This window comes from Arachis ipaensis, chromosome B07, assembly GCF_000816755.2.
Source record: "Arachis ipaensis cultivar K30076 chromosome B07, Araip1.1, whole genome shotgun sequence".
In the NCBI taxonomy this organism is placed as follows: domain Eukaryota; kingdom Viridiplantae; phylum Streptophyta; class Magnoliopsida; order Fabales; family Fabaceae; genus Arachis; species Arachis ipaensis.
Window position 1 is genome coordinate 15942000 of NC_029791.2, and position 8969 is coordinate 15950968.

The window sequence follows — 8969 nt, forward strand, 5'->3', positions numbered from 1 at the left end:
AGTAATAATTAAATAATTCTACAGCAAAGATTAGAACACTCGTTAGTGTGTGACCCCATAGGTTCAATACTAAGCGGGAAGTAAATTATTCATACTAAATTTACTAATCAAGGTTGGCATCTAGTAACACTCCTTAACGACCCGATAGTATGAAGTAATATATTTTTACTAAGAACCTCAGACGAACAAAGTATAGTTCCTTCCATCTTTCCAGCTCTTGGTTAACCCTTAGAGTATGGTTTAATTGTCAAACTCTAACCTGTTACCATTATTATAATGAATTGTGAATGACTTAAGAAACTCATTTCTTCATTCATTCGATCCCCTTGGCCAAGGTTTTATTCATCTCAGTCATTATAATCATAGAGCTCAAAGTCTTTACCGAGAGTTGACGGATTCCTTATTGACTAATCATTAATTCTACAAGTTTTTAAATCATACCCAATATCTATTCAACTAGCATTCTAGGGTATTAGGTGTCTGGAATCAAAGTATAATAAATACATTGTTAGTTACTATGACAGTCGCAGGTCAAAGGAAACTCTATTACTATGTTCTTCTTGAGAATATCCTATTGACAAATATACGGTAATTATAACCATTAGGAATTCTCAAAGTGAGTCAGTTTAATGGTCATATCTCTATATGCACCATCTATATATAATTTAATAAATGAGATCTATTAATCTTCATCCAATGAAGACCATTATATATATATATATATATATTGATCTTTCTGGATTATTAATGTCCTTTTTAATAATCCTATGACCAAGAACAATTTAGATTAAATTATAAAAAATTCATCTCTCAATATTGTGATCACTATCACAATGATAAATCTCTAAATTTAATCAAGGACGTTATTATATTAACATTTTAATATAATAACAATAACAAATTATTCGACACGTGATTGATTGGATTGTGGTCATACTACTTATTACCAACAATAGTTGGAGAATTTGGGATAGATTAGAACAGTTGTATTGGGTAGCTTTACAAAATAAGAGTGAATCATCGGCAAAGAAGAGATGATGAATAGGCAGACATCTACTGTTCAATCACAGTTCTTGAAAGAGGTTATTCTGTTCTCCTTTGTGGAGCAGATAGGAATTCAAGGTTCTGAAAATCGGACCGGACCGGCCGGTTCGACCGGTTTAACCGCGAACCGACGCTACAAACAGTTCGGTCCTCTCCTGAAAACCGTGCAGCAAAAAACCGCTGAAGAACCGGCGAACCGGTCAAAAACCGGCCGGTTGGACCGAACCGGTGACCGGCCGGTTATGCTAAACGACGCCGTTTTATGATTAAAATAAAAATAAAAAAAGAGCCCGACCCGACCCGCTCGAGGAGCACCCTACCTCCCTTTCTTCCCCCGACCCCATTCATTCATGGAGAACCCTAGCCGCGAAGAAGGAAGAATAATAGCCCCCTGTCGCCGTTTCGTCCCCTGGTGTCGCCATCCTCAGCCCCAGTAACCCTCCAATCTCCATCTTCGCCTGGTTCCTGCCCAGTAGCCCTCCATCTCCATCGACTTCATCTTCTCAACAGCAGCACGCAGTAGCCGTCTCATCGCGCGGTCGGCGGTCCTCAACAGTCAACACCGGTAGCCCTCCATCGACCCCAGGTGAGTGACTCGTCCTCTGCTCATCTTCTTTGTTCTTCGCCTCTGCTCATGTTCTTCCATCGACCCCGGTAGAAACATGCATGAAATCGAACTTCCTCTGTGAACTGAACTTAGAATTATGTTTAATTTTCTGTGAACTGAACTTAGAATTATGTTTTACTTTGTTGGTCAATTTGTGTTTGGTCAATTTGTTTCCTCGGCTCAATTTCTGTTTGCTGCTGAGCATAAGAAATAAAAAATCTGAACTGTGAACTGTGTGAAGTGTGAACTTGCTCTGTGAACTTGGCTCTGGGAACCGTTCAATTTCTGGAACTTCATCTGTGAACTGTGAACTTGCTCTGTTTGTTGCACAATTTATATTTTGTTGGTCAATTTGAACTGTGAACTTGCTCTGTAACTGAAGACATTCTATTTTCTGTTGCTCTCTATTTGTCAATTTTATACAAACACGGTTTGGTATGTAACTAAAGACATTCTGTTTTCTGTTGCTCTTTTTTCTTTGTTGCTCCATATCTTTTGTTCCCCCCTTCTCTTTTCCCAGTTAAGATTAAATGATTCTTCCATTATGAACTTTGGTTGCATTCGGCAAGTATTGTTTAATGTTTATACAATGCATATCGTCTTAAATACAGATTGATGTCTGAAGGATTTGTTTCATACCTGGAGTTGTGGAAAAAAATGGAGTTTCATTTAAAAGATTGTAACATCATTTGCAGTATCAACTACTTTGTTGATGTAAATATCAATATTATACTCTAATATGCTATCTTGTATTGCTTCCTTTTGTAAATATCAATTTCTGACTTTCTGTGAACTGTTCAATTTCTGACTTGGCTGTTTTTACTTTTTAAGTTCATATATGTTTTATTAATTTCAGTTATGGAAGATAATATTAATCAAGAAGTATCTGCTGATAACAATGCTTCTGTAAATAATAACATGCCTGCCGATACTCCTATTCCGAATGATGCTGCTAATCCTAATTCCCGTAGTGCTAACGATAGTCAGTCACAAGGTTCTTCTAACCTTAGGGGAAAAACAGAAGATCATGTGTATTTGGTGGATGATATTTTGTATAGTGTTTTAAATTTCAAAGATATTTTAAGATTTATATCAGACTATAATTATATTTTAGGATGTGTATTTATAATTTATTTATTATTCTATTCTAAAACAGTTTTTTCGGTTGAACCACCAGTTGAACCGGTTAGACCAGTGAACCAGTGAACCAGTAACTAGAGCGGTTTAATGACCGGTCCGGTTTTCTGAACCTTAGATAGGATAGACCTTCTGCACAGAAAAGAAATAGATATGGTGAGAAGGGGTCTCCTTGCCTGAGACCCCTACTTGGTTTGAAAAAACTAGTTGGTGTACCATCCACAATAACAGAATAGGATATAGTAGAGACACAGGCCTTCATCCATTCAACCCACTTTGAGCAAAAACCCAACTTCTTCATAATAAACCACACAAAACTCCATTCCACCCTATCATATGCCTTACTCATATCAACCTTTATCGTCATGTTGTTTTCCCCATGGGTTTTATTCTTTAGAAAATGTATGCATTCATGAGCCACAAGAATGTTGTCACTAATGAGTCTTCCCTGAATAAAAGCACTCTGATTGTCGCTTATTAACATACTCACAAAAGGTTGAAGTCGATGAACTAGAACCTTTGAGATAATTTTGTAGAAGACTGTGCTGAGACTGATTAGTCGAATTTGATTCATAGAAGTAGCTTAAGGCACTTTAGGTATCAAACAAATTTAAGTGTGGTTAAACCCCTTTAGAATGCTGCTGCCACTAAAAAAACTTCTCACAACCTTGCATACATCCCCTCTAATCCTGCCCCAATAAAACTGATAAAATTTTGCGGTGAACCCGTCGTCTCCTGGGGCAGCTTCTACATTAATGGAAAATGTATCCCTTTTAATTTCATCATCTAAGACTGGTTTAGTTAGACTCCTATTCATTTCAGAAGAAACTTTGACTCTAAGTTCGATGAAAAATTGAGAGGGGTCTTCTGGATTATTGCTTTCAAATAGATCAACAAAAAACCTATGTGCCCTGTCGCCAATTGCCTCGGGTGCGGTGCACCAATTCCCCTCTTCATCCTCTAATTTCCATATCTTGTTTCTTCTGTTTCTGGACTGGTTTTTTGCATGAAAAAACTTGGTATTTTGATCTCCCCATTTTAGCCAGCTCACTCTTGATTTTTCTTTCCAGTAGCGTTCCTTACTAATGTGGGCGGCAGCTAGTTCATCTTCTAATAATAGAATCTGTTCTTTGTCTATTGTTGTTGGGTCTGCCTTGGCCACTGATAATAGTGCTTTCAGCTCATCTATCTTCTTTTTAGAGTTACTTATTCCAGTTGATTGCCATTTAACCAGTTCATGTCTGCACTTCTTTAATTCCTGAAACAGTTGGTACATTGATGAACTTGGAAAAGAAGTCAGCCATGCCTCAAATACAATTTTATCAACCTCTCCCATTCCACACCATCTCTCTTGAAATCTGAAGCGCCTCTTGCCCTTATGTGTTATCTGGTTAGTGCACATTAGGAGCGATCTGTGGTCTGATCCTGTGTCTTCTAAGTTAGTCACATTGGCCCAAGGATACTCCTCTCTTAGTTTAGGAGATAGGAGTCCTCGGTCTAGTCTTTCTCGAATAGCACTATCTTAGCAACTTCGGTTCCACCAGCTAGACTTATCACCATTAAAACCCATATCTATCAATTGTCCTCTGTTGATAAAGTCTTGGAAAGATTCGATTGATTGTGCTGATTTCTCCCTTCCTCCCTATTTTTCTTGATTAGACAAAATTGCATTGAAATCACCAATTATTAAGTGCCGTTCTCCCCTATTCTCCATAAGATTTAGCAACACCTCATATTGGTTATTGCGAATGTGATCAGAGCAATATACTGCAAAGACTTCCGAAATCAGCTGTCTTTCTTGATCCTCAATGGAAAAAAGGATGAAAAACTCCTCAGCTTTTACCACTTCCGCCTTTACACTCTCTTTCCATGCAAGCGCTAGTCCACCAGTCGTTCCATTAGGATTCACAGTGAAGATTTCCTGATAACCACAATTTCTCAACTGCCTTTCAACATAAGATGGTTGTTGTTTAGTTTCACACAAAAATAACACCTCTAGGGAATGGGAATTCTTAATCCCTTTGATGTTATGAACTTTCAGGGGTTTCTCCAAACCCCGACAATTCCACATGAGCATCTTCATAGCCCTTGGAGTGCCGCTTTTGGGATGACACCCTGTAGCCTTTCAGAAAACTCAATTGCATAACCAGTTTCTTCATGGTCTGTCTCCTTTTCTCTTTGCTCAGAGCTCCGTTTTGCTCCAATGATTGGTTCAATAGATTCCCTCACCTCCGTCCTTCTTACTGGCTATTTGATTTTCTGTTTCTTCTTGCACCTTTTTGAATTTTCATCATTGGTTCCCATTTGAAAGCCTCCTATTCCTCCTATTTTCAGCTCTCCCTCAATTCCTCCTAGGATCTGGTTAGCTTCAGTACCAGATAGCAGTGGTAGGTTTTCTATGTTATGATTCTGCTTTGTGGTGTTATAGGAATTGTGTATGGGTGGTGGATTTGTGTGTTCTTTTGGGGCTATGTTGTTGTGAGAGAAAGGAGTATATTTTGGGTTGGATAGTGATAGTTGAAAAAAACTCTTCAATAGGCTCACTGGTGTAGGCTTACTATTTGGGTGAATTGACCTGACCTCCTTTCTTCTATGATTAGGGTAGGCATTCTCCTTAGTTTCATCAATTCTCCAACCAAGTTGATCTGCCCTTAACTTCTTATTCCATATTTCTTCCACTTTTGGTTTATTTCTGAAATCTCCAAATAATTAGCACAGTTTCTAGTTTCATGTCCAATGTGTCCACAGAAGCCACATTAAATCCCGATTTTCTCGTACTTCAGCATGATTTCAAACACAATTTTGTCAGGGCTTGATACCTTAATTGACTGTCGAAGAGTTCTGGTTACATCTAAGTTGACTCTCACTTTCATAATCCTATCCTCCTTCCCTCTCATCAAGAAGGAATCCACCTCCACTACCTCCCCTAATCTCTGCCCTATCCTCATCGCTGCTATTTTGGTTTTGCAAAATTCTGGCATTCCCCACATTTGAATCTATACTGAAATTCTTGTATAGTCCTCTTCTTCCACCTTCATATTAGGACTCCACCATTTTAAATGTATCATAAATTGTTTGAACAACCATGGAGACCCCCTTTCCACCCGGATAACATCAGCTTCTTTATTAAAGAAAAATTGAAAAATATTCTCTCCGTGTGATTTAACTCGCAATCCCTCTGGATAATTTCAAATTGCAATAAAAACACCCTCCATTGTACCACTACTAAATCCCTTATCCGCCATTAATCTCCCTATCAAACTTTTTGCACAAGTTTCAATCCCTTCTCTCACATCTTCCACTTCAAGGTTCACGATCTCTTCCACTTCTTCTCCTAGAGAATTAGGATTTTGAGTTGCACGTACCTCCCTTGTTGCCATGTAGTTGCCAAGGTTTTCGGTGATTGGAAAGTTTCTTACCAGACTCTGCCAGTATGGTTGAAAGCAATGATGGTTAAAATGCCAAGGTCTTGTATTCAAATCAAAATGCTCCCCGTTTACCGTGAGACTGAGGAGGTTTAAGGTGTAAGAGTTCTGCATCGCATTTTTTGGAGCTTCTATCCGTGTATTGTAGCATTTAGACACTGCAAGCCACTGGTGCAAGTTGATGGGATGTACCTGTATGGAAAATATAAAGATGCACTTCTGGTAGCGGTTGCACAAGATGGGAATCAAAACATTGTGCCTATTGCATTTGCCATAGTCGAGGGCGAGACGGCAGACGTGTGGGAGTTTTTCCTAACAAATTTGGCGGAGATATGTTGTTACCATTGATGGTGTGGGTATTATTTCTGACCGCCATACCTCCATCGACGTTGCAATAGCTTGCAGTAACGGTGCATGGTCACCACGAAGGGCGTGGCACATGTACTGCATCAGGCACATCGGCTCCAACTTCTTAAGGAGCTTCAGGGCTCCATATTTGCATAAACTCGTGGTGAACATAGGTATTTCAACTCGCTATTATGGTTCTATTCATAGTAAATCTGTGGCATCTGCTTATGACTAAATGGTTTGTTCAACAGGCTATTCTAGGATGGAGCAGGAGTACAACAAAAACTACCAAATGCTTAAAGAGCGGGGTGAGGCATATACTCAATGGTGCGATGACATCGGTGTTGAGAGATGGGTGTTGGCATTCGATGGTGGTCATCGTTGGGGACATATGATGACAAACTTGGTAGAGTGCATAAATTCTGTCCTGAAGGGTGCACGCAACCTTCCTGTGACTGCCCTGGTCCGGTCAACTTTCTATCGGCTGAATGAGTTGTTCACTCGGAAGAGTATCGAGGCTCATGAGCGTCTCTACAACGGATTCACGTATTCAGAGTTCACAACGAAGAGAGTTGAAGAAAGCTTCCGACGTGCAGGAAACATTGTGGTCATAATAATAATAATCATAATACTGGGAATTAATAGCGATACCTGTTCCTGTTGCTCATGAGGCGGGACTTCCTGGTGAGGGCCAGCTGGTTATTCCTGTTGCTGCTGTGGTTCATCGGCGCCAACCTGTTCGCCTGGAACTCTATCTGACAGTCAGAGGTGAATCCCATACTGCTGCGTGTACCAGTCGTAGTACACTGGGAGAGGATGGAAGTCAATAATCTCCTCACCTAGCTGCAATGTGTTATAGTGGTCAACTGTCCATCTGTTAACCCATTGAATGTAAATCTGTCCCCAGTCATGGTTTTATACTCCTGTCAACCGCTTGCAGTGATCACGACCAAGGTCGAACGCGGGGCCTGGTGGTAGCTGCTGCATCCTAAACTATCGTCTAACCCGGTCTGTCGGGTAGAGCACAGAACCAAATGGGGAGCGAGGACATCCGGAATCCCCACTCCCATATATGGTCGCCATATAAACTGCACAATAGTTACCAAGAGGCCGATTAGAAAAACTATTCTTCTGAATAAAAACTTTGGACATTAATGGTACAACTTACGTCGTCAACTCCCATGTCATCGAGTCCTCGCCTAAAATGCGTAGTAGACCGCCGTATATATCTCGTATGTCGGCGCCAATGATTCCACCTAACGAAAACAGAATAACAATATTAATAAGAAGAACAAAATAATAATAACAATAACAATAACAATAACAATAACAATAACGATAAAAGCCAATACTGTCGCGCTAGTGGAATACCAACATCGCCGAGTTGATCGCCGGGTATAGGTGCCAGGAACGGCATACGCTCGCACGCCCAAACAAAAAGTAGTATCAGTGGGCCATCCATTTCCTTGCAGTTGTATCGTGATGCACGACACAATGATCTGTATAGGTGTGCCAGACTTGTTGCCCTCCAACTATACCCTGAAATCCGGTGGAAATCCCAAAGTAGCGGTAGAAACTTTGAGTTCAATGAAACGGTCGACTTATTCGGAAACATAATTGTTCTGAACACGCAGAAAATGTGCACCCGGACGTACCGCTCGAGGGACTCCTGAGTATCACAAGGCTCGCTGTCTCTGCACTGTCGGACGCAAGCAATATGTACCTTCCCGAATACGTGATCGTCTGGACCTGGCTCCCGACCAAAACACGCAATGCAGTTCTCCACCAAAAATTCGTGGCTGCTATCTGATCTACCCGTAACGGCCTCCCCATTAATCGGGAGACCAAGAATATAGCTCACATCTTCCAGCGTCACCGTCACTTCACCGACCGGAAGATGAAATGTGTGAGTCTCCGGCCTCTAGCGTTCCACCAAAGCACTCAGTAGTGCAGAATGACCTCTCATTTCGCCTACTCGCGAAATGTGTTGAAACCCAGTCAATGCCAATGTCGCTGCAACTACCTCGTTAAAGGTATCTGGCGGATCCAGTTTTCTAGACAACAAATTTCTGATAGCCTGCAAAAAGAAAAATGATAATTATTAAATTCTAAATAATATCAGTTAATAATTTGTTCAAAAAAAATAATTAGCAACAACAACTAAACAGTATTATTATTATTATCTTAAAACATAATAATAAATTATTAAAAAATTATAAATATTAATCTATTATTTATTAAACAGTATTATTAATTATTAAAAATTTGAAGCAAACTTATTCTCACTATTATAACCAGTATTATAAAATAATCATAATAACACTCTAATTATAATAATAATTACTCAAATATAATAATAATAACAATAATAATAACCAGTTATTATATTATCTATAACATACATGGTT

General features: G+C 39.6%; 1 long non-coding RNA gene across 1 annotated transcript; it reads left to right on the plus strand.

Annotated features, from left to right (window-relative positions):
* Positions 1146-2444, plus strand: LOC107608307. Its single transcript, XR_001612803.2, has 2 exons — positions 1146-1630; positions 2263-2444. It is a non-coding gene; the product is annotated as an uncharacterized LOC107608307 (long non-coding RNA).